A 25,652-nucleotide genomic window follows, 5' to 3' on the forward strand; every position below is an offset into this window, starting at 1 on the left:
TGAGTGGGGGCTCCCATCCCCCCCTCGCCACATATTCATCACTTAAACATTCACTGTCTGTAGCAGGTCTCAGAGAGCAGGAGGGAGGAGGCAGCCATTTCGCAATTGAAGAAGCAAGCAGTGTAACCCCTTCCTCCCCAGTCCAGCAGGAGGTAACTTTGCCACCTCAGCCCACTACTGGGGCCCTGGCTCATTTGCAAAACACCACTGAGATGCAGAATTTACAGTCCCCTAACCACGACATATCAGATATGCAGTCTGTGGACCCGATGGTGCTATCCTCAATCACTCCAGAGACACCACGAGGACTCCCATCCTGTGACATGAGCTCTGAGGTTCTATATGCCCGGCTGAATGCTATACCTACTAAATCTGACATGGAGGGTTATATCCAGCGCCTTGAAGCAGTATATAGAGGTGAAATTAGCTCACTTAAAGAGGAAGTGTCACAGCGGGTACAGTCACTACCTTGGAATCTAAAGTGGAGGATCTTGCATCTCAACTACATAACCAGCATGAACTCCTAGATCATCACTCCCAGACATTCCAGCTGGTGTTTGATATGATGGAAGACTCCGAAAATAGGAACCGGAGGAATAATATTCGCATCCGTGGACTTCTGGAAACAGTGACTAATAGAAACCTGGTCCCTGCCATCCAAAACATCTTTAATTCGCTTCTAGGCAAACCTGGAGGCGATCATATTGAAATGGACAGAGCACACAGGTCCCTTGGCCCCAAAAATCCTGACTCCAACAAACCAAGAGATGTTATATGCAGAATCCACTTCTATCGACAAAAGGAAGAAATTATGCAAAGGGCCAGGGAGAAAGAGGCTATTGAATTCAATGACTCTAACATTCAGCTTATGGCAGATCTCTCTCGCCTGACCCTGGCCAAACGACGGGCGCTCAGACCACTCCTGGAGGCTCTTCGCACTAAAGACATCAACTACTCATGGGGATACCCCTTTCAACTACAAGTACGCGGAGAAGCTGGCCCAGTGATATTGAGGACACCGGCGGACTTATCAACCTTTTCTTCTGCTCTGGATTTACCCTTGGTGCAGCTGGGAGAGTGGCCTCGACCATCACCTTTATTGTTATGGGGAGGACAGAGAGGAGGGAGACCACCATCGGGACCTAATAGGAAGAGGAGACGTGGCCCGAGGCACGATTTTGGAGCCCAAGATGGGGACCCTTGACTTTATTTAGATCGACTCAAGGGGAATTCTCCCCCCATTGACCCCTCTTCTCCACCTTACCTGAAGATCTCGAACTATGCTCTGTTTGGTGGAATTATACCCTGGGCTAATAAATCGGGAGCAATATAGACGTTCTGTTCCTGCTGGTGACCAGAGAAGAGCTGATAATTATTATTATTATGCTATCTTATTACCAACTTTATATTTTCTGGTTATTATATAGTCTCCATATACTAATATGATCTGTAGATCACTTTGCGGCCCCGTTACTTACTTTAGACTGTGGTTTTGTTTCATAGCTCTCTGATATTTGTTAATAGGAACAGTTACTAACACAGTTTGCCTTTTTGCCGGACTACAGTTAATCGTGTTTATGTTTAAACGTCTTATTGAATTGCTGCGGGGGCTTGGCTGAGTCTCAGTGCCCTGGTCCAGTCAGTCCCCACTTTAGGGAGTGTCTAAGGACACTACGTTACAGAGTATTCTCTGTATAGTTTCCAGTTCCCAGGCTTAGTGATCTGGGAGCTGTCTTGACAGGAAAGTTTCTCCTGTCTGAAAATTTCTTGCTGTTCGTCTGTAAATATCTACTACTTCTTTTCTCTTTCCACTTCTTCCCATCTTTTTTCTTCCCTCTTGTGTAAACCTTCCCCCTCCAACCTTTTACCAACCACCGCTGTTACCATTCCCTCGGCTCGGGTAGTATATTGATATGGCTACTTTAAATCTGTGTTCACTGAATGTTAGGGGATTTAACACTCCTGAAAAGCGCTCCCAAGTGCTCTACCATATGCATAAGAAACATATCCATGTACTCCTGCTGCAGGAAACCCATTTCAGATCAGATCGCATACCGGCCCTTAAGAATAGGTACTACACACAGTGGTTCCATGGTACCAACCCAGAATCTAAATCAAAGGGGGTCAGTATTGCTCTACACAAATCCCTTCAGGCTCAGGTACTGGATTCTAAATTGGATCCCCATGGCAGGTTCTTATTTCTAAAATTGAAAATGGCTGCTGGTGTGTTCACTATTTCTAATTTTTATCTTCCTAATCAGGATCAGGCTCGGACATGTAGAGCATATTTGAATTGCCTCGCAACGTTCGCCGAGGGCTTGGTGATTGCCGGTGGGGACTTCAATCTTGTACTTGACAGGACTGTGGACTCATCGTCTGGTAGGTCGTCCATACCCCCGTCCCAACTGGAGAGCCTAAAGACCAAATTAGTGGAGTCTAGACTAGTGGACGTTTGGAGACTGACTCACCCCACTACACGCGACTACACCTACTACTCAGCTATACATGACTCCTATAGTAGGATAGACTTCTTCCTGATCAGTCACAAACTATTAACATGTCACCCAGAGACTCAGATTAGACCAATGATTTGGTCAGATCATGCCTCTGTTTTGTTGTCCATACGACTACCGGACCTGGCCCCTACGGAATGGACGTGGTCGTTACACCCTGGCCTCCTTAAAGACCCCACATGCCAGACAGCAATCCGAACGGCCATCACTGACTTCATAGACTTTCACAAATCAGACCACACAGCCTTACCCTATCAGTGGGAGGCTTTAAAGGGAGTAATTAGAGGAGTGTTTATCCAACTGGGAGCGCGGTTAAAGAAAGAAAGAGCATTCGCAATCAACGATCTACTCACACGCATTCAAAAGCTGGAGCTAGATCATAAGCATACCCACAATTCCCAAACCTTGGCTGACCTCTTAAAGGCCAGGAAAGACCTTACCTCCCTGTTGGATACGGCATCAGCACGGCAAAGAGACCGTTTTCGGAGATATTTATATGAATTCTCCAATAAGCCTGGTAAGGCTTTAGCACGATTCCTGCACCCACGTATTCCTGTTACTTACATCCCTACCATAAAATCTAAAACTGGTAAACTATTACATCATCCAGAAGAAATCACGGCTTTTTTCAAAGAATATTACGATTCCTTATACAATCTCAGGGGGCCAATAGCTGATATGTCCCCGACTAACTTCCAGGCCAGGGTGGACGACTATGTTAACAACACCCCACTCCCTCCTCTTCCAGTGGCAGATACAGCAGCCATGGAGGAACCATTCACAGATCAGGAGATCTCAGATACTATTCAATCTATGGCTAATGGTAGGAGCCCCGGACCCGACGGGTTCCCAGCTTCCTTTTATAAATTATTTACACCTAATATAGTACCCATTATAACTAAACTATTCAATTCTATCTCAGAGACCTGTCCTTTTTCCAGACAAACCTGGGCCGCCACAATTACGGTGATACCTAAACCTGGTAAGGACCATTCGATGTGTTCAAATTATCGTCCCATCTCACTTATTAATGTCGATGTGAAGGTCTTTGCTAAGGCGTTGGCTAACAGGTTGAGCCCTCTACTTCCGGGATCCATCCATGGTGATCAGGCCGGATTCGTGCAGAAACGAGAGGCCAAAGACAACACGGTTAAAACACTACTGCTCGCATCTTATGTACGCAGACACAAGATTCCAGCTTGCCTTTTATCTATTGACGCCGAGAAGGCTTTTGATCGCCTTAGGTGGACCTTTTTACGTTCTTCATTGACACAACTGGGACTGGGGTCTACAATGCTGGGGAGAATATTCGCTTTGTACCAAAACCCCACGGCTCGTATTAGAGTCAACGGTACTCTTTCATCTTGCTTGAGCATATCTAATGGTACCAGACAGGGGTGTCCATTGTCCCCTCTGCTTTATATAATTGCCATGGAGCATCTGGCAGTTGCACTGCGGAGCGCTCCTGATATTAAAGGCATACAGATTGGCCACGATAATTTTAAACTATCAATATACGCAGATGATTTATTAATATACGTGACAAACCCTTCAATTGCGTTCCCAGTGCTCATGCGAGAGTTCCTAAAATTTGGGGAGGTATCTAACTTTAAAGTTAATTATTCCAAAACAGAAGTTTTGAACATAACTCTCCCCGAGGAAGAGGCCCATAGACTCCAATCTTCCTTCCCTTTTAGGTGGGAGGACAGGGCACTTAAATACCTGGGAGTTATGATTCCTAAAAACTCCAATGATCTACTCAATCTTAATTATATCCCACTCCTCCATACAACCCTAGCTGACTTGAAGAAATACAATAGATCCCAAATTTCCTGGTTTGGCCGTATTAATGCAGTCACATTCTTCCCCATTTTCTTTATCTTTTCCAGACAGTCCCTATTTTTGTTCCTGATCATTTCTTTAACCGTCTCCAATCAGCAATTAACAGTTTTGTTTGGGGCGCAAGAAAACCAAGACTTGGGTTCTCCACTCTGATTAGACCTAAGTCGAGGGGTGGCATGGGTCTTCCTAATTTTAAAACATATTACCGGTCTGCTCTTCTTTCCAGACTGGTGGACTGGAGATATGGTGACCTGTATAAACAATGGGTGATCATTGAAAAGCTGATGTCCCCACATTCACTGTATTGGCTCCCTTGGACCTATGATCCTCGGAACTACACAGTTTCTGAACTCCCACCGCTCACACAAGTGGTAATAAATTTCTGGTACAAATATAGCACCAAAATGAAAATCATTAACAGACCAAGTAGATTAGGCCCCCTCTTTAATAACATAGACTTCCCTCCTGCCACGACACGGACTTCATTTCTTTGTTGGGACTCTGACGACCGGGTTAGTCTGGGCCAGGCTGCAGACAAGATTGCAGGATTCCCTGCGGTGGGGGATATGAGGACGGCCTGCCCGGGGAGATCGATACCCTAGCTTGAATTTATTCAGCTCAAGAGCTGTTTTTCAAAGATAGCTCTTGGTCTGGCCGACACCATTTGAGACCCTTATGCAGCTAACGGAGGGCCCTGCTCATGTGATCTCATTCCTCTATGACCTGATCTCTGATTTGGAATCTACAGACACGCCCCGCTTCATCACTGCATGGGAGAAAGATCTGCGGATTAACTTTTCCGATGCGGATCGCCATAAAATCTTCACCCTGACTCATAAGTTGTCTATCTCTTGTGAGCCACAGGAGAAGAACTACAAAATCTTGACTAGATGGTATAGATGCCCTGACTTGCTGCACAAGATTTATCCGGGGGTCCCTGATTTATGCTGGAGATGCGGAGAGGACGGGGGTTCCATGCTACATATCTGGTGGTCCTGTCGTCTGCTGAAGCCATTTTGGTCGTCGATCTTCCAGATTTTCTATATCATCTCTGGAATCAGATATGAACCATCTCCTCAGATTGCTCTTCTTTCTCTGATCCCTGGCCCATTAAAAACAATTAAAAGGGGCCTCTGGAGATTTTGCCTAATAGCAGCAAGAATGATCATACCCAGACATTGGAGATCCATGAGGGTCCCTTCTGTGATGGAATGGGTGGTGGAGATGGACAGATTGGAGCGTATGGAATCACTGATGTCCCAAGATAGGGGCTCCACATCTAGACAGGGACACACTTGGTTTCCTTGGCATTCATTCAAAGAGAGTCCGGAATTTGCCAACTGGATACATAATTAGCTCCCGAGTAATTTAGATGATTTGAGTTAAATAAGTTAAATTATTTTTTTTACTGATGGCTATAATCCCCCCCCTTCTTCCTTCCCTTACCCTATATCCCCATACCTATTTTTTCCTTACTCTTACTACTATGTCTTCTCCCTCATGTCTTTTCCTTCTTTTCTCTACTTCCATACTTAAATAATGCTTAACTACCCAGATAATGGTAGCATATGGTCTATTGTATTGTACCCTTTCTTTGTTATAAAAACTTTAATAAATATTTTCTGAAAAAAAAAAAAAAAAACAGCGCCAAAAGTGGTAGACTAGACTACACATGAAAAGTCAATATAAGGTCCCAAGTTCCTGGTCCAAGTTGTCCTTCCTATAGCCATATGTATGTATTTAAAGTCCCCCTTTCTTCAAATGTATCTAATACATTTAATTACCCCTAGATTAATGTGAAAGTCAGATATTCTTGAACATTATGTTTAATTACCTTTTTTTCTATAAGGTGGCAAAGAAAAAAACAAGCAGGTTTGAACAACTTAAATTTTAATTTATTAAGGTCCAAAAAGGCATATTTCTGCCATATGCCAAAACATGAAAAAACAACAACAAACATTAATTCAAAAAATAAAAAAAGGGAGACAAAACAACAAACATTACAAATTATAATAAGAAAGTGTGGAACTGTAATCAGGGCCAGGACTGGTGGTTGAAAAAGGTGGGGGAGATGCAACAGGAGTGGAGACATAGGGGGGAAGTGAACTAAATGATGTAAACACACCATGGTCAGGAGGGTGTGGTTGGTATGACTGGTCCAGGCCAAAGATACAAACCTCCTGCTGTGGTTCACATTTATTCAGTGGATGTGATGGCATTTCTGCGCACATATCCTGAGTCCCAGATCTTCATCTGGCCTTGTCTTCTGTATTTTGGCCACCATGCCAACAAAATAAGGGTGATTGGGGCAGGAGACATGGTGGTGAGGGGTTTGTTGTCTGCCATGATGCTGGCGCTGGAGGTGGCTGCCAAGATGATGTCGCTGGAGGAGGTGGTGGTCGCTGTCAATATGGTGGCGCTAAAGGAAGAGGTGGTGGCTGCCGTGATGCTGGCACTGGAGGTGGTGGCTGCTGTTATGCTGGTATTGTAAGTGGTGATGGTTGATGCAGTGATGCTGGCACTGGAGGTGGTGGCTGCCGTGATGGTGGGTCTGCTGAGCACCCTTCTTGTGGGTCCAATGGCCAGTGTTTGTTTGCCTCAGAAAGTTGCCACCTTTCAAGGAATTCAAAAACAGACAATGGTGAATTTCGTGGCGTTGTGACAGAAAACAATTTGGAGAGCGTCCTGGTCCGCAGCATCAATGAAAAGGGAATAATGCCTGAAATAACGGGGCAGGCTCAGACAAAAATCCTCCTCCCCAACATCACTCACAGCTAGGGCCATGTCGCATATGCCAGTGATGGTGGGGGGGCCCCACCGGTGGTAGTGTTGCTGGCTTATTGGTGCATGGAGGGAGGTGTCGAGGGGCTGTGGTGTTGTGGTGCTCTCTGTAGGCTCCTTTTATTTCTGTCCCCCAGCTCGTGCCTCTACTTGAGATTCTTCTCCGGCCTCCAGTACTTCCGAACTGGAGGTATTTCCCTTGTTGGTGCGGTCAAATCTGTAAGGTCAGGGATGAGAGAGTAAAAAACATTTTTAGTATGCAAAATCATAATCAATACCTTACAACAAACAAAGTGAAAAAGGTTGCCACTTACGGCTGAAGATCTAGGGCTAGGGCCAAAAACTGGAGCTGGTCATAATATAGGTACGGCCTTTTTTTAAGCGCCACTCCACCACTCTTGCTATGCTGTTGTTGCTCGCAGCAGAACTAGTCCCGGTAACTCCTCCATTGTCTTGTCACTACACCCACTGGAAAGAAAAGTGTACGATATTATATGAAATTTATATAGTGCAGGTAAAGGATGCTGTATGGAATACCATGTATAGAGTGTATTATAATATCTCTGCTAGAATGTTTTTTTTTCTATATTTATGCTGGCTTGCCAAATGTTTGCGTTTGTTTGTTTGTTTTTTTGTGGGAAAAAATTGGACACATCATGTTTTGGCTTCAATAGTTATTTGTGTTTGATCTCACCTACAAAATAATACACATTCAGATAATCCCAATCTACCGTTTATAATTGCTGTACTTACTTATATCATCTTGATCCTGCTGTGAGCTGACTGCAAAAAGAGAATACAGTTGGCAGCAAATATAGGTCCATGCCAGGGGGGGCCAAACTGGGACTGAAATTCAGTCCTGGCAATTTCAAGAACACAGGCTCACTTCTTGTAACTTCTGTAATCTTGCTCTCTAGTCTAATTACAGGTCAGCATCATACAATGAAAATGGTTTTTCCTGCGGACCTGCATAGCAAAGATCCGTTGAATTATGGCTAATTTAGATGAACCAATAATCGTGAAATGTGTATTCATAAGCGCGCACCATCGTGACTATTGGCTCATTTAAATAGGTCAGTAATCACTTGATGTAAGAGCAATATGACTATTAGTCACGTGCGTCAATTTTTAGCTGGCTTTAGAATCATGGTTCTTGGTAGCACATTATTCCCAGCAAACAGGACATGCGCTCCTGAAAACATGACATTTTATGTGTACAGAACATATTAACAATCACTCTGTGCACAGAGAAGTGCGGTCCTCTTGTGTGAATAGGCCATATAGGACGCTGACATGTACAGGTGCATCTCACAAAATTAGAATATCATCAAAAAATTAATTTTCAAGTTCTTCAATACAAAAAGGGAAACTCATATATTATATAGAGTCATTACAGAGTGATCTATTTCAAGTGTTTATTTCTGTTAATGTTGCTGACTATGGCTTACAGCCAATGAAAACCCAAAAGTCATTATCTCAGTAAATTAGAATACTTTATAACACCAGCTGGAAAAAATGATTTTATCTTCCAAAATGTTGGTCTACTGAAATGTTTGTTCAGTAAGTGCACTCAATACTTGGTCGGGGCTCCTTTGGCATCAATTACTGCATCAATGCAGCATGGCATGGAGGCGATCAGCCTGTGGCACTGCTGAGGTGTTAAGGAAGCCCAGGTTGATTGATAGCAGCCTTCTGCTCGTCTGCGTTGTTGGGTCTGGTGTCTCTCATCTTCTTCTTGACAATACCCCATAGACTCTCTATGGGATTAAGGTCAGGCGAGTTCGCTGACCAATCAAGCACAGTGATAGTGTTGTTTTTAAACCAGGTATTGGTACTTTTGGCAGTGTGGACAGGTGCCAAGACCTGCTGGAGAAATAAACTACCATCTCCAAAAAGCTTGTCGGCAGAGGGAAACATGAAGTGCTCTAAAATTTCCTGCTAGACGGCTGCGCTGACTTTGGTCTTGATAAAACACAGTGTACCTATACCAGCAGATGACATGGCTCCTCAAATCATAATTTGACGAAGGGTTAATTTGGCTCCCACCTCTCCGAGCCACTAGGATTTCCTGCTCAGAAGCTTACACTTTCTGAACCTATAGAGGTGTCACACGCCGGCTCCAAGCCACGTCCGGTGCGAAGCTCCGCACGCTGTTACCAGTGCCGGCAGTTTGGTCACTCGGCTAGCACGTATCCTCTGCGGTCGAAAAAACGATCACGTCCTGTGGTCATAGGTGGTGGTCTAACTAATATGAAAACCTTTTCCCCCAAACCAGTATTCCGAGGAACATTAGATAGCGGTGCTTCCACCTGGGAGGTAGAGGTCACGTGGACTCCGGGGCAGAAGGAAACTTCATGTCCTCATCCTTTGCCCAAAAGCACGCTATTCCACTGGTACTACTGCCTCGTCCCTTGACCATCAGGGTGGTTGACGGTGCGCCTTTACCATCCCAAGTTACACACCAGACAGCACCTCTTGGTTTCTCCATTTCACCCTCTCATCACGAGACGTCCCTGTTCATTTTGCCAGATGGCATCGACCAGGTGCTTCTTGGACTTCCGTGGCTTCATTACCATTCCCCTCATATAGATTGGTCTTCGGGGAGTATACTGGGTTGGAGCAAGGACTGTGAGGGAAGGTGCATGAGGGGCAGTGTTCACGTAGCCTCCACGGAGGTGCCCGCGGATCTTTCCGCGCTCCCTGGACACTACCGGCAGTACACGGACGTCTTCTCAAAAAAATCAGCGGAGACGCTTCCACCACACCGTCCTTACGATTGCCCGATAGACCTATTGCCAGGTGCGGAGCCTCCTAGAGGCTGCATGTACCCTCTATCTCTCCCATAGACAGAGGCCATGTCACAGTATATCAGGGAGAACCTGGTAAGAGGGTTTATGAGAAAATCAGTGTCGCCGGCTGGTGCAGGGTTCTTCTTCGTGCAGAAGAAGAGTGGGGAGTTGCGCTCCTGCATTGACTACAGGGGTCTCAATGCCATTACCGTAAAAAACAAATACCCTCTTCCTTTGATCTCTGAGTTGTTTGATAGGTTGCGAGGGGCCCGGATCTTTACGAAATTAGATCTACGGGGGGGCGTACAACCTGATCCGCATACGCGAAGGAGACAAGTGGAAGACAGTCTTTAATACCAGGGATGGCCACTATGAGTATCTGGTCATGCCCTTCGGCCTCTGTAATGCGCCTGCTGTCTTCCAGGACTTCGTAAATGACGTCTTTCGCAATATGCTCTCTACCTCGGTGGTGGTCTATCTGGATGACATTCTCATCTTTTCTCCAGAAGTGGCCTCTCACCGGAGAGACGTCTGCAAGGTCTTCGACCGTTTGCGGGCGAATTCTCTCTTCGCCAAGTTGGAGAAGTGCCAGTTTGAGCAGGAGTCCTTGCCGTTCCTGGGCTATATCATCTCGGCCCAGGGGTTGGCTATGGATCCTGCCAAATTGCAAGTGGTAATGGACTGGCAGGAGCCCCATTCTCTAAAAGCGGTGCAGCGCTTTTTGGGGTTCGTTAACTATTACCGCCAGTTCATTCCCCACTTCTCCACACTGGTAGCTCCTTTGGTTGCTCTCACCAAGAAAGGAGCCAATCCAAAGGTTTGGTCAGAGCAGGTCTCCTCGGCCTTTTCGTCTCTGAAAACCCATTTTGCTGGCGCTCCCATCCTCCACCGTCCTGATGTGGATAAACCCTTTATCCTAGAGGTAGATGCCTCGTCCGTTGGTGCAGGAGCAGTCCTTTTCCAGAAGGATGCTCAAGGTCGGAAGCATCCCTGCTTCTTCTTCTCAAAGACCTTCTCACCGGCGGAGAGAAACTACTCCATCGGGGACAGGGAGTTGCTGGCCGTGAAATTGGCCTTTTCTGAGTGGAGACAGCTCCTGGAGGGAGCCTGGTTTCGCTTCCAGGTGTACACTGACCATAAAAACCTGGTCTATTTGCAAATGGCCCAGCGCTTGAACTCTCGTCAAGCTAGGTGGTCGCTCTTCTTCTCCCGCTTCCGCTTCACCTTGCACTACCTGTCTGGAGAGAAGAACGTCAGTGCGGATGCTCTTTCTCGCTCGGTGGTCTCAGCGGAGGAAGAGGAGGCTGAGCCTCAGCTAATAGTCCCCACGGAGAGCCTGAGGACCGTGGCTCCGGTCGCTCTTGAGGCAGTTCCGCTGGGCAAGACCTTTGTCCCTCCTCGCCTGCGGCCGGAGGTCCTCGCGTGGGCACACGCATCCAGGGTGGGTGGTCACTTTGGCATTAAGCGGACCACAGAACTCCTGACAAGGTCTTATTGGTGGCCGCACATGGCTCGGGACACTAAAGAGTACATTCAAGCAAGCATCTCTTGTGCTCGGAACAGGTCCTCTAGGCAGAGGCTGGCAGGGTTACTGTATCCCTTGCCGGTGGCAGACAGACCCTGGGAGATGGTCGGCATGGACTTTTTGGTCGGCCTGCCCAAATCTGGTGGCAGCATGGTCATCTGGGTGGTCACCGATCATTTCTCTAAAATGGTGCATCTGGTACCACTCGCGCGGCTGCCTTCCGCTCGTGGTCTCGCCGCACTGTTCATAAAGCACGTATTTCGTTTGCACGGTATGCCAGACAAAATAGTCAGTGACCGAGGTCCCCAGTTTGTGTCTCGATTTTGGAGGGAGCTCTGCAGTCTAGTCAGTATCGAGCTCAATTTGTCCTCTGCATATCATCCCGAGACGAACGGGTTGGTTGAGAGAGCCAATCAAACTCTGGTCACATACCTGCGACATGCCAGGCAGGATGACTGGGCATCCTTACTACCGTGGGCTGAATTTGCCCTGAATAATGCAGTGGCTGATTCCACAGGTCAGACGCCGTTCCTTCTCAATTACGGCCAGCATCCGTGCGTCCCTGTCCTGATGCCAGTGTCTTCCACTGATTCCATGGTGGCAGACTGGGCAGTGGAGGCTCGCGACATTTGGGATCGCACCAAGGATGCTATTCGATTCTCTAAAGAGAGAATGAGAGCGTCAGCTGACACACATCGGCGTCCCGCTCCAACTTTTGCCCCTGGCGACTTGGTGTGGCTCTCTGCGCGTAATATCAAGCTGCGGGCCGAGTCCTCCAAGTTCGCTCCGCGATACATTGGTCCCTTCAAGGTCCTCGAGCGCATCAGCTCAGTGGTCTACCGTCTGGCTCTTCCACCACATTTGGCCATCTCTGACGTCTTCCACGTGTCCCTTCTCAAGCCTGTTCACATGGCTCGGTTTTCCAAGTCATCTGCCGGGACATCAGACCTGTCCTCGGATGAGTTTGAGGTCAACGCCATTGTGGGATGCAGGATTGTGCGTGGCAAAAAATTTTATTTGGTGGGCTGGAAGGGTCATGGTCCAGAGGCCCGAACCTGGGAGCCAATGGAGAACATCCACGCTCCGCTCCTGATCTCGGCGTTTGAGCGTGCTGAGGCTCAGAGGGGAGAGGGGTAATGTTAGGCATCGGGTTCCTGCAGCTGCACAGCGGGAATCCAGAGCCTTGCATCCTGCGGTCTCCCACTCTTCTCCGACCGCTCAGGAGCCTGCACAGCAATTTCGGCGTCGCAGGCGCTCTGCTCAGACCAGCTCTGTAGGACTGGTTGTTGCTGCCACCTCGGGGTCAGCAATAGCAGCGCAGGCTGCTCTGCAGCAAGCCACTCCAGTGGCTAAGTCCTCTCGTCATGCTACTGGGCATGCTCATGAGACGATCTCCCATTGGAGATCGGGAGTCACGTGCTCAGGTCCTTCTCCTGATCTGATTGGTCCATCCCAGAGATCTGGAAGGTCCCGCATGGCTATAAAAGGTCCGCATGGCCGAGCGGCCATGCGCTAGTATAGACTTTACTTGCTAGATGTGTGAATGGTGATGGATGTATGATTCTGGTGACTGACTCATTAAGATTCCCCTCCTTTTGATATTACGCATGTGCATAGGGAACTTGAGTAGCAGTCAGCGCCAGTCAGTGGCAAGCCATAGGTCACTGTGCACACCGCACCTCTACACAGTGCTAGTGTCTGGCAGTGCGCCCCCTCTTGGGCATTGTCGCACAGCGGCTGGTTCAGTCGCCATGTTGCAGTCAGCAGTACTTGAGGCATCCGCAGTTGCGACGCCGCACGCACGGTAGGTCTAGACGGACTCCGACCCTGTGTCTTGGGCCAGAGTCCTGTGACCATATACCGTGCGTGCACACCGCTGAGACCTGTGAGGTAAACAGGCTCGGCATTTGTTTATGCCGTTAGACGCCTCTGTGAACATAACAGAGTACGCCCAGTGCACACCGGGTGACGTTCAACCCGTGTGCGATATACCGCCATATTGTGCGTCTGCCATTATATAGCAGCAGTTTAACACCTACTGCACGGTGGACCCCGGGCGGCGAACGCACTTTCTATTATTTTATATTTAGTGCGTTCCACCGTCCCTAACACATTTCAGTAGGCCAACATTTCAGATTTTAAAATCATTTTTTCAAGCTGGTGTTATAAAGTATTCTAATTTACTGAGATAATGACTTTTGGGTTTTCATTGGCTGTAAGCCATAGTCATCAACATTAACAGAAATAAACACTTGAAATAGATCACTTTGGTTGTAGTGACCATCTGAGTTTCACTTTTTGTATTGAAGAACTGAAATAGATTAGCTTTTTGATGATATTATAATTTTGTGAAATGTGCCTGTATATAGCTGATCGGTGGTCATTTACATGTTATAACAACACAGGGAGACTTAACCTGCAGTTCACGCCTCCTACTCTCCTCCTGTGATGTGTAATGACAGTCAAATCTCATTCAGACTTTCGTTTCTCACGTAACATGTTATATCTGTAGTTTTCATGATTTCATTTCCATTATAGTCTATTATGCAGTTTATATGCCCGTGTTTTTTTGCAGACTGTGACTCCACCCCAAAGAAATCACAAAGACATTTTTGATTTTTTTAATGTCACAGATAAAATCATCTATACAAGACTATGGACCTGCTGTGGTAATCACAGACTGCACATGGATAGCACCAGTGCACAATCCGCATGCTGGCTGTGATTAACATTGTAGTATATAGGATAAGATTTATAATTAATTTATTTTAGTTATACTGTGACACTGAGTCACTTCTCACAGCTAAGCCGTGAGACAGGGTAGTCCAAGGTCAGAAGCCAGGAAGTTACATCATAAACAGAAGGAAGAGACAAAGGCGTGGTAAGATAACGTTCCAAGGTTAGAATACCAGTAGGATAGCGATCAGAGCAGAAGTGGTTAAACAGATGGATGGTCAGAACGAAGTCCAAGGTCAGACAATGAAAGATCTACAAATAGAGCACAAGGCACAAAGGAACAAACCACACAGTAAAGCCCCCGTCACACGCAGCGATCTCACTAGTGAAATTGCTGCTGAGTCACAAGTTTTGTGACGCAACAGCGATCTCACCAGCGAGATCGCTGTGTGTGACACCTGTCAGCGACCGGCCCCCCTACCGGGTATCACTGATCGTTGTGGAAAGCCCTGGACATTTTTTTGATCATTGGTCTCCCGCTGGCCAGCACACATCGCTGCGTGTGGCAGGCGGGAGACTAGCGATCAGGATCTGGTAACCAAGGTAAACAGCGGGTTTCTAAGCGCCGCGCGGCGCTTAGAAACCCGCTGTGTACCTTAGTTACCAGTGCGCTGGTGGAGGGAGCTGGTAACCAAAGTAAACAGCGGGTTTCTAAGCACCGCACAGTGCTTACCTTGGTTACCAGCTCCCTGCACCAGCGCACTGGTAACTAAGGTACACCGCGACGTGCGCTCGTCGTTGCTGGTGCTGGTCGCTGGTGAAGCTGGCTGTTTGGCAGCTCACCAGCGATCATGTAGCGACACAACAGCGATCCTGACAAGTTCATATCGTTGTCGGGATCGCTGGTGAGTCGCTATGTGTGACGGGGCCTTAACAGAATGTTCATCTGGCAGAGGTCTGGAAAAAAAAGCCCAGTTAAGTAGCCTGGCAATTACATGGGACAAGGAACATCTGGAGAAAACCAGTGCCTCCCAGTCTCAGACTGGACGGCTGAGCTGTCAATCAAGAAACCTACAGCTCAGCACACCCCATCGCCAGACTGGACGATTGAACACACTGAAGGGTGGAATTGTGACAGTACCCACTCTTCTAGGGGGGGACAGTGGACCCCCAGGTTACCCAGGAAATCTTAGATGGCAGGCCCTGACTAACCAATCGACCTTCACATCTGAAGCTGGGACCCAGGATTTCTCCTCTGATCTGTATCACCTCCAGTGGATGAGGTATTGAAAGGAAATTCGGACCCTATGAGAATCCACAACCCTCTGAACCTCATACTCCAAACCACCGTCAAACGAAACCGGAGGAGGTGGGGATGAGGGAGACAATGAAGGGACAAACTCCATTAATAGGGATTTATGGAACACATTAGGGATGCGTAGGGATGGGGAAAGATTTAATTTGAATAATCTGAAAGCAACCAGATATACCACCACTAGGATCTCATATGGACCAATAAACTTTGGGTCACAACTCTGTTGTCGGGTATCACCAGGACCAGGGGCTCCTTCCCTGTCGCTAATGCTAGGGTCGCCCTAGCTCACCCTGTTCCTCTGATTACTTCTGATGGTGAAGACACCGGGGCCATGTACCATTCCTTTGCTCCTGAATCCGCTCTTAGTCTGTACCCATCCCCCACCCAGGGAATAGGGGAGAAGTAGTGTACCTTAATACACCAACCAGCCTAATAAGTTGCAAGGATCAGGGATAAAGGAAAATACCAATCACACAAATATACACACATAAACTACAGAGGTAAACACCAGGGAGTTGAGGATAGGGTTAAACCAAAGTAGAAGAAAGGGAATTATCACACACTCAAAACTTAGCAACAGTCACAGAGAAATTCACCAAACACCTTCTCCAATAACAACCAACCAGGACCTTCAGCCATGCAGCATAAGCTTGTTCTGACAATGAGTACTAGCCAGGAGCCAGTTTATATAGGAGATGGGAGTGGCTAACAGTGCACAGCTGAGAGCCTAGGAAAGCTTCCAGGAGCTCTCAAATCAGCCGATTAACCCCTGTACTGCTAAAAGAAATTGACACCATTTAATATAAAGGTGATGTGCTTCTAATCAGTGTAGGAGAAGGAGAAATCAGATGCTGTGGTCTTCTGGCTCTTCTTTGTTGCGGTAAACCCGTGACACTTTGGACCCAACTTCACCGGCTGCACTTTGAGTTTAGTGTTCCTAGATGACGACCAAACCTTATCCCCAATCTTAAAAACAAGACCCACTGAAAAGTTTTTTGCAAATTGGAGCAGTTCCAATATTCTTTGAACCTCCCTCCAGATATCCCCAAGTGTCTGTATGTCGACCTCCACCCCAGGACACTCAGAAGTAATACTAGAAAATTCACCAAAATAGGGATTAAAACCATACTTACAGAAAGACAGTGAGGTTCCAGTAGACTGATTTACTTGACTGCTAAAAGCAAACAACTACCACCCAATTAGTAGTTTTCCCACCAGACAGATGCAAGTCCATAATTCCATGGACAAAGGAGTCCATGGTCTTTCTGGAATTGACAATGGAGCCAATTCCTCGGCCAGCCGGGTGGCTATGACTGCCTTTAGCGTGTGCGCAGACTTCACAAACAGATACAAAATATATATCATTATGCATGGAAGGCCACTAAAAAAGTCTTGCAATGGCTTTCTGTGTAGCAGTAACCCAAGGATGATCACTCAAGATGAAATTATGAAACTCCTGTAACACCCACAATTTTAGCTACACAGGCACAAATATTTTGGACCCTGGAGTTACAGAAGAGGTAAACGACTGGACTTTATGAATCTCCTCTTCCAATTCCAAGGTTACCATAGAAACCACAATACCCTGAGGAATAATGGAGGATGGAGGTCCTGGAAGAGAAATTGAATCGAGACTATAAGATAATGCGTCAGCTTTCACATTCACATTCTTTGACTCGGGCCTGAATGTAAATGAAAAATTAAATATAGAGAAAACAAGGACTAACTGGCCTGTCTAGGAGTTAAACTTTTAGCTGATTCAAGGTAAGCTAGATTCTTATGATCAGTGACCACCGTAACTGGATCAACCACACCCTCCAAAAATTGCCTCCATTCCTCAAAGGCCAATTTGACAGCAAGTAACTCCTGATTATCAACATCATAATTTCTTTCCACCTGCAAAATTTTTTTTAGAAAAAAGCTCATGGGCACAGGTTTGTCAGAGTCTTGGGCCCCTGTGATAAAACTGCCCCACTCCAACCTCCAAGCGTCCACCTCCAGAATGAATGGTTCTTGAAAATCAGGTTCGATCAGAATGGGAGTAGACAAGAAACACTCTTTTAATTTTGAAAAAGCCCTAATAGCATAGGACAGCCAAACCTTGAGATTTGGCCCCTTATGTCTAAGATCAGTAAGAAGTTTAGCAATCTGAAAAAAAATCCTTGATAAATTACCGATAATAGTTGGTGAATCCCAAAAAATGCTGCAAAGCCTTAGAATCACAAGGTTGAAACTAATAAACGATGACGTGCATCTTCCCAGGGTCCATCGTAAACCCTTCTGCTGACAAGATAAACCCCAAGAATGAAATTTCCTGAACAGAAAATACACATTTCTCTAATTTAGCAAACAAACAGCTCTCCCTCAATCTCTGTAACACAACACGGACATGTATATGGTAAGATTCCAAATGCAATCATAGAAAATATCATTAATAAAATTTTGCACTGGATAATCCAAATGGCATGACAAGTTTTTCATTTAAAACTTCAGAAGATAAAAATGACATTTTCAACTCATCATCCTTCTGGATGCCTATCAAACGGTAAGCTCCTCTAATATCAAGTTTAGAAAACACCCTGGACCCCAGAAGCTGATTACATAGGACAGGGATAAGTGGAAGTGAGTATTTTTAGCCTTGATTTTGATTAGTTCTCTGAAATTGAAGCAACGACGAAGATGCCCTTCTTTTTTTTAACAAAGAAATATCCAACAGCTACAGGGGAGGAGGCCCGAAGAAATTGTAAAGGTGAGCTTTAAGCAATTTGGCACTAGGAATAAGATCAATAGCACAATCAAAAGTACAATGGGGAGGTGGTATCTCTGCCTCTTTTTCCAAGAACACATCTCTGAAGTCCTTCAGGTACCCCGGCAGACCCTTTAGACTTACAGAGTATATTTATACAGTTTTTAGACTTTTTGTGCAACAACTGGGGTTCCATTTACCAATCTCCTTCTAACACCAATAACTGGATAGTGAATCTGCAACCATGGAAGCCCCAGTACCAACTCAGCATGTAAATTATCCAACACAAAACAGGAGACAGATTCGGAGTGGAGTGCTCCCACTTGGAGACTGAAATCCACCTTTACCCTCTTTACCAAATTATGGGCTAACGGTGTCTTGTTAAGGGCAAAGATTTGAATAGTTATTTCTAAACTATCTGTCACTAACACTAATTACAGAACCAGTTGCAAATCAATTAAATTAGCAGCAGACCCACAGTCAATGACAGCCAATGTTGATAATACCTGGTTTTCAAAAGATAACACTTTATTTATCAGTACTTTATCAAAGGAAGTAAAAGGTACCTGGGAATCTGGGTGACTTCTTCGGCCGTCACCCAGACTCAGACATTCTCCCAATGGTTTGCTAGCTTGAGGACGAGTTGGGCATTTCAATGAGACCACAGTACTGACAGATTCCAAATCTTGTCTACATATTTTCTTCACAACACGAAGACTGGCAACTCTAATATTCAATGGCTCCACCTCCAATAAATGGAAGTATAATGGGCAACCTGCTATTCGCCACTTCTCTCACGGATTCTTTGGTCCATTCGTATGGCCTTGGTCATGGCCTCCAACAGAGAACAAGGGGCGTCATGAAGGACCAGAGCATCCTGAAGGGTTTTGGAAAGGCCTGTGTGGAACTGGCACCTGAGTGCAGCATTCTTCCACAGAACTTGTGTGCCACTGCTGTCATTGAGTAACAGTAGTCCTCAACTGAGTAACCCTTGAGTGTCAAGTTCATGATCTTGGCCTCTGTAACCTGAATCCTGTTGAGTTTGTCAAACACTGAGGAGTAGAGATGAGCGACTTTGCCTTTTTTAGGGTCGAGTCGGGTTTCATGAAACCCGACTTTCTCAAAAGTCGAGTCGAACGAAATCGGCCGACTATCGTGAAAAGTCGAAGGTCCGACTGAAACACGAAACCCAATGCAAGTCAATGGGGAAGCAAAGTCGGCAGGGAGTGGAGGACAGTAAACACACCTACATGCCGGACCACTTTTTTAAAGTGCGCGAAAACACACTCTCTCTCTCCCCGGATGCTGCATATGTCATCTCGTTGCCCACAGTGTGCGTCCTTGCTCATTGGCTGAAAAAAAAGTCACGTGCAAGCATTCTGTGAAATCCGACTTTGGCGCTCGGATCGCCGACCGCATGGCCGACCTCATGCCATGGTCGGGTTTCGCTTGGTGAAACCCGACTTTGGCGAAAGTCGGCGACTTTTGAATCTGACCGACCTGTTTCGCTCAACTCTACTGATGAGCAAAAGGGTAACAATGTTTTTAACTTTTTACTTTCAGACTCCATATCTTACCATCCATACCATTTATTAGGTTGATTACCAAGTAAAAGATGATTGGTTTGAATCGAGAAGCAGCAATGAAGATGGTTTCCCAAGAAAAGAGAAACAGCATAATCCGGCTCATCAATAGCGGTCTCTTGGCCAAGAAAATTGCATCATGTGAGTGCCATGACAGTTGTAAGCATACATAATGAAGTCCGTCCATCCATTCAGAAGTCAAAAGGTAGACATTCAGGCAAAATATCGGTGTAACGGGGTCTTCTGTGCTGTAATACCTCTTACATTACCACCCCGTGTTTCAGGAGGTCCACTCTGCTTTTCCTCACTTCTAGATGAAGGACGCTGGCTCAGAAGGCTTTGTAACATGGGAACATATAAAAGATCACTGCTTCTCCACGTATTTCCAGTGACAACATTTTACTCACCGGTCTCAGAATATATATACATACAGAGGACAGAAATATCAATATGTGGCGGGCCAATAGATAACAGGCTCCAATTAGGACGCCAGACGTACATTACAATAGCCGCAGGTGGTCGGCAACCCCCGATCGCTTACCATGGGATTTACACAGGTGGGGCGAGGTCAGAAGTGAGATATCTCGTTTACCTCTGCCCAGGGCTTGCAGCTGGTCGGTTGCTGCATTAGGGGTATGCATCTCACATTGCACCTATCATAGATGCATCTCCTATTCGGGGTGCTGGGGGGTTCTGTAACACGGCTCCCCCTTTTCAGCGACGCAATCGGCATACACAGTCTGATCGGCTTGGGGATTACCGAAGTCTATGGGGTTGGTACAAATTCCGTTTGTCGACTTAGTCCATCGGCGTTACCATTTTGTTTGCCGGGTCTGTAGTGGATGGTGAAGTCTAGAGGTTGTAGGGCTAAACTCCACCGCAGTAATCTGGCATTGTCTCCAGAGACCCGATTAAGCCACACTAGGGGATTATGGTCCGTTAGGAGGGAAAACTGTCATCCATACAAATATGGTTGTAACTTCTTGAGTGCCCATACTACTGCCAGACATTCCTTCTCGATGGCCGCATAGCTTACTTCGCGGGGCAGTAGTTTCTGACTCAGGTAAGCTACTGTCCGGCCCGACTTGGCTCAGCACTGCCCCCAGTCCAAACATAGAAGCGTCTGTGTGAACAAGGAAACATTTAGTTGGGTGTGGGTATTTGTGAGGGCGTCCTTTAGCTGGTGGAAGGCTTCCTCACACTCAGGGGTCCAGGTTACCCAGGAGAGGTTCTTACGGGTCAGATCAGTGAGGGGCTTGGCTATGCTGCTGTAATTGGGGACAAATTTCCTATAATACCCTGCTGTCCCTAGAAATGCCTTGACCTGGGTTTTAGTGCGTGGGGTGGGCCATTTGGCTATGGCCTCAATCTTGGCTGGTTCTGGTCGCTGTTTCCCACTTCCCACCCAATGTCCTAAATATTGAACCTCTGCTTTGCCCACGTGACACTTGTTGGGGTTCAAGGTGATTCCAGCCTTGTGGATCCTGTCCAATACTATCTCTAGGTGATTTATATGCTTATCCCATGTTGCACTGTAGATGGCGATGTCATCCAGGTAGGCACAAGCATAGTCCTGGAGACCATCCAGAAGCCGGTCAGCCAGCCTCTGGAAGGTCGCAGGGGCATTCCTCATCCCGAATGGCATAACTCGAAACTGGAATAAGCCGAACGGGGTGACAAATGCAGACTTGGCAATAGCGTCAGGACTTAGGGGGATCTGCCAATAGCCTTTGCATAGATCGATGGTGGTCAAATACTTTGCCCCCGCCAGCTGATCTGACAACTCATCCACACGCGGCATGGGATACGCATCCGTCACCGTTTTCTCATTTAGCTTGCGATAGTCTACACAAAACCGGGTAGTCCCTTCTTGGGTACTAACACTACGGGGGATGCCCAGGGACTATCTGACTCTTCAATGACCCCTAAACACAACATCTCTTGTATCTCACATCCCTTCTCGTACAGACTCAGGGACGCAGAAGAGAGGTTGTCTCAGGGTGGTCTGATCCTGGGTCTCAACCTTGTGTTGTGCCAGGCAGGTGTACCCCGGTCTCTCTGAAAACATCCTCTGTCGCTGCCTCAACAACGCCTCCGCCTGCTGTCTCTCCCGGGGCCCTAGGTTTTCTCCCAAGTGTACCTGGTCCCATGTTTTAGACTGAGTCCTCTCCCCTAAGACATCAGGCAAGGGGAGTCCTGCTAAATCCTCTGCTTCGGGTGCACAGATGGCCACTACCTCTTCAGGGCGCTCCCGGTAGGGCTTCAGCATATTCACGTGGAACACACGGATAAACCCTGGGGTTGTCACAATCTGCGACATTGTAGGTGGTGTCAGCTTTGAACTTGTTCTGCCTAGTTGGTTCTAACACCAGGACCTTCTGTCCTATCTCAAAGGTGCGTTCTCTAGCCCTCCAATCGTACCACATGCGCTGGCACTGTTGGGCCGCCTGCATGTTCCCACGTACAGCCTGAGTCAGCTCCTGAAGGCGGTCCCGGAATTCCACCACATAGGGCACAATAGGTATCCCTTCTATGGTTCCCTCCCCTTCCCAGTGTTCTCGCACTAAGTCTAGGGGTCCCCTTACCCGCCTCCCGTATAACAGTTCGAACGGGGAGAACCCCGTGGATTCTTGGGGCACCTCCCGATAGGCAAACAAGAGGTGTGGCAAAAATTTCTCTTGTCCCTGTTGGTCCTGGTAAAAGTCCCAATGAGTTGTTTTAATGTTCCGTTAAAACATTCACACAACCCACTGGTTTGCAGGTGGTACGGGGCGCTTCTAATGGACTTTACGCCGCACAGCTTCCTCAGTTGGTCATCTCTGCTGTAAACTGGGTACCCTGGTCCGAGATAACCTCCCGGGGAAATCCAACCCGTGAGAAAACCTGGAGCAGGGCAGCCGCCACCGTTTCTGCCAGTATGTTAGGTAATGCAACCGCCTCTGGATACCATGTGGCATAATCTACCACTGTCAATATATACTTTTTCCCTCCTGACGGACTGGGATTGGCTAACGACCATATCAGATCGACCGCTACTTGGCTAAATGGCTCCTCCACAATGGGGAGGGGGTGTAATTTGGCCTTGCAGCGATCTCCCCTCTTGCCAATGCGCTGGCAACTGTCACGGGTCTGGCAGTACTGGCGAACATCATAGGTTACCCCCGGCCAAAAGAAGTTTTGTGTCAGACGATGCCTGGTGCGACTGATGCCGAGGTGCCCAGCCAAGGGTATGTCATGAGAGATTCACAGTAGCTCCTGTCTATACTTCTTGGGCACTACCAGCTGTTGTTTTATAGTGGAGCTCGTTCCTGTGTGGCGCTGCTCTGTAACCCGGTAGAGGAATCCCTGATGCCATACAAACTGTTCCCCTTCCAGTACTCCTCTCCCCTCCTGTGCCTTCCCACGATACCCCTGTAATGAGGGATCCTCAAGTACCTCCCTTTTAAACTCAGCTGGGGTGGCCCAAGAAATGTGTCTGGCTATGGGAATACGTGTAGGGCTGGGGTGTCTTACTTGGGCCTCCTCTGAGTGTGATTCCGCCTCCGCAGCTCGAGCTTGTCTCCGGGTGGTCACAGGATAGGTCTCAGCCAGAGGGGCGACCGAGAATGCAGACAACATGGGCCCCAAGTCATTTCCCAGCAAGACGTCCGCAAGCAAATCCTCCAGCAGGCCGACCTCAACAAGGCCATCCCCGACTCCCCAGTTCAGGTGAATCCTGGCAGTGGGCAGTCGATGTATGGCTCCCCCGGCTACACAGACGGCCACTGTCCGGTCCGTCTTCTCTTGGTCCCGGACGAGATGAGACTTCACAAGGGTCAAAGTTGCTCCGGAACCTCTTAGTCCCTGCATACGTTTCCCATTAACCCATACCGCCTGTCGATGCTGTTGTCGATTATCTGCCTGGGCTGCCTGCACGGGGTCTACTTCATGCAGCACTTCCTCCATCTCTTGCATCTCCAGATTAGTCCTAGCCCCCAATGCCGGGTCAGCTTCACCTTGGTAGTAGTGTACAGAGGCCCGGTTGACTGTAGCCATTCCCGCCGTTGGCCACTGGGTACGCTGAGTCCGGTTGGGACATTGTCTTTGCAGGTGCCCCAGCTGATGGCAGGTGTAGCATCACGCCCCAGGGGGACTCTGGTTGGCCGGGGTTTTAGCTGGTCCCCCAACAATCTTCTGTGGTTTAGGGGCCTCCAGACTCATGGGAGGGCCCCTAGTGACAGTCTTTGATCCTGGCAACTGAGACCTCCTGGCATCATGATGTTCATCAGCCAGAAGAGCGGCCTCCTCAAGAGTCATTGGCCGTCTGTCCTGAAGCCATTCTTGTGTCTCGGGGTTTAGTCCAGTAAAGAATCGCTCTAACAAGAGCTGGAGGATGTCCTCCTTAGTGGTTGCTTGATCCCCTTGTACCCACTGTAGCAGTGACCGCCGTAGTTTACAGGCCCATTCAGCGTGGGTATATATTACCTGTTTTATCAGTCCGCGGAACTTTTGGCGGTATGCCTCCGGTGTCAGAGCATATCGGGCCAAGATCACTTCTTTGACCCGCTCATAGTCCATGCAGTTCTCATCAGGTACCGTGCGATAGGCGTCTGCTGCCCGGCCTGTCAGCTTGCTGGCCAGAACCTGAACCCAATCCTCCGGCTTCACTTGATGAAGGGCACATTGCCGCTCAAAGTCCTGCAGAAAGCCATCAATGTCTCCCTCTGCCTCCCCCCAACTGTCGGAAGGCATTATACTGGATTTTTTGTGGCTTACTGCTGACGATATTTGGGCGGAGGCCAGAGCTCCCCCTGCTCGGTGACGCTCCTCTCTCCGCTCTGCCATCTCCATCTTGGCTAGCTCTATTTTGGTCCGCTCTGCCATCTCCATCTTGGCTAGCTCTATCCTGGTCCGCTCTGGCATCTCTTCCTTCAGATCAGTACGCACATCAGCCATCACCTCTCGTACGATCTCTACTGCAGGGTTTGGGCCATAGAACGCCAGTCTGCTCTTTACCTCCCTCTGGAATTCAGTCTCTTTCACGTTCACATTGGGAGGCGCTGCACTGTCGTGTTCCATGATGTCTGCTATCAAATCTGCTTTTGTTTTGTTGCTGGCGATTAACCCTCGAGCTTCCACCAGGTCTTTTAATGTATACCTCTTTAACTTCTGGTAGTTGTTATCCATTCAGTCCTTTACTCCTATAGATGGGGTATCATATCCCGCCGCTGCCACAAGTGTAACGGGGTCTTCTGTGCTGTAATACCTCTTACATTACCATCCCGTGTTTCAGGAGGTCCACTCTGCTTTTCCTCACTTCTGGATGAAGGACGCTGGCTCGAAAGGCTTTGTAACATGGGAACATATAAAAGATCACTGCTTCTCCACGTATTTCCAGTGTGACATTTTACTTACTGGTCTCAGAATATATATATATACAGTGGGGAAAAAAAGTATTTAGTCAGTCAGCAATAGTGCAAGTTCCACCACTTAAAAAGATGAGAGGCGTCTGTAATTTACATCATAGGTAGACCTCAACTATGGGAGACAAACTGAGAAAAAAAAATCCAGAAAATCACATTGTCTGTTTTTTTTTCATTTTATTTGCATATTATGGTGGAAAATAAGTATTTGGTCAGAAACAAGCAATCAAGATTTCTGGCTCTCACAGACCTGTAACTTCTTCTTTAAGAGTCTCCTCTTTCCTCCACTCATTACCTGTAGTAATGGCACCTGTTTAAACTTGTTATCAGTATAAAAAGACACCTGTGCACACCCTCAAACAGTCTGACTCCAAACTCCACTATGGTGAAGACCAAAGAGCTGTCAAAGGACACCAGAAACAAAATTGTAGCCCTGAACCAGGCTGGGAAGACTGAATCTGCAATAGCCAACCAGCTTGG

At 47.3% G+C, this 25,652-nt stretch overlaps 1 long non-coding RNA gene across 1 annotated transcript in view; it reads right to left on the minus strand.

Moving 5' to 3' along the window:
- Nucleotides 1-6,316: 6,316 nt before the first annotated feature.
- LOC141084675 (uncharacterized) overlaps nt 6,317-25,652 on the minus strand; it is a 55,978-nt gene continuing 36,642 nt past the window's right edge. The window contains exons 2-3 of the long non-coding RNA XR_012231080.1: nt 7,451-7,604; nt 6,317-7,353 (exon numbers count right to left, since the gene is read on the minus strand). This is a non-coding gene — a long non-coding RNA (uncharacterized lncRNA). The remainder of the gene's footprint in view (nt 7,354-7,450; nt 7,605-25,652) is intronic.

This window comes from Dendrobates tinctorius, unplaced genomic scaffold, assembly GCF_039654945.1.
Source record: "Dendrobates tinctorius isolate UK_male_01 unplaced genomic scaffold, ASM3965494v1 ptg000026l, whole genome shotgun sequence".
Classification (NCBI taxonomy): Eukaryota; Metazoa; Chordata; class Amphibia; order Anura; family Dendrobatidae; genus Dendrobates; species Dendrobates tinctorius.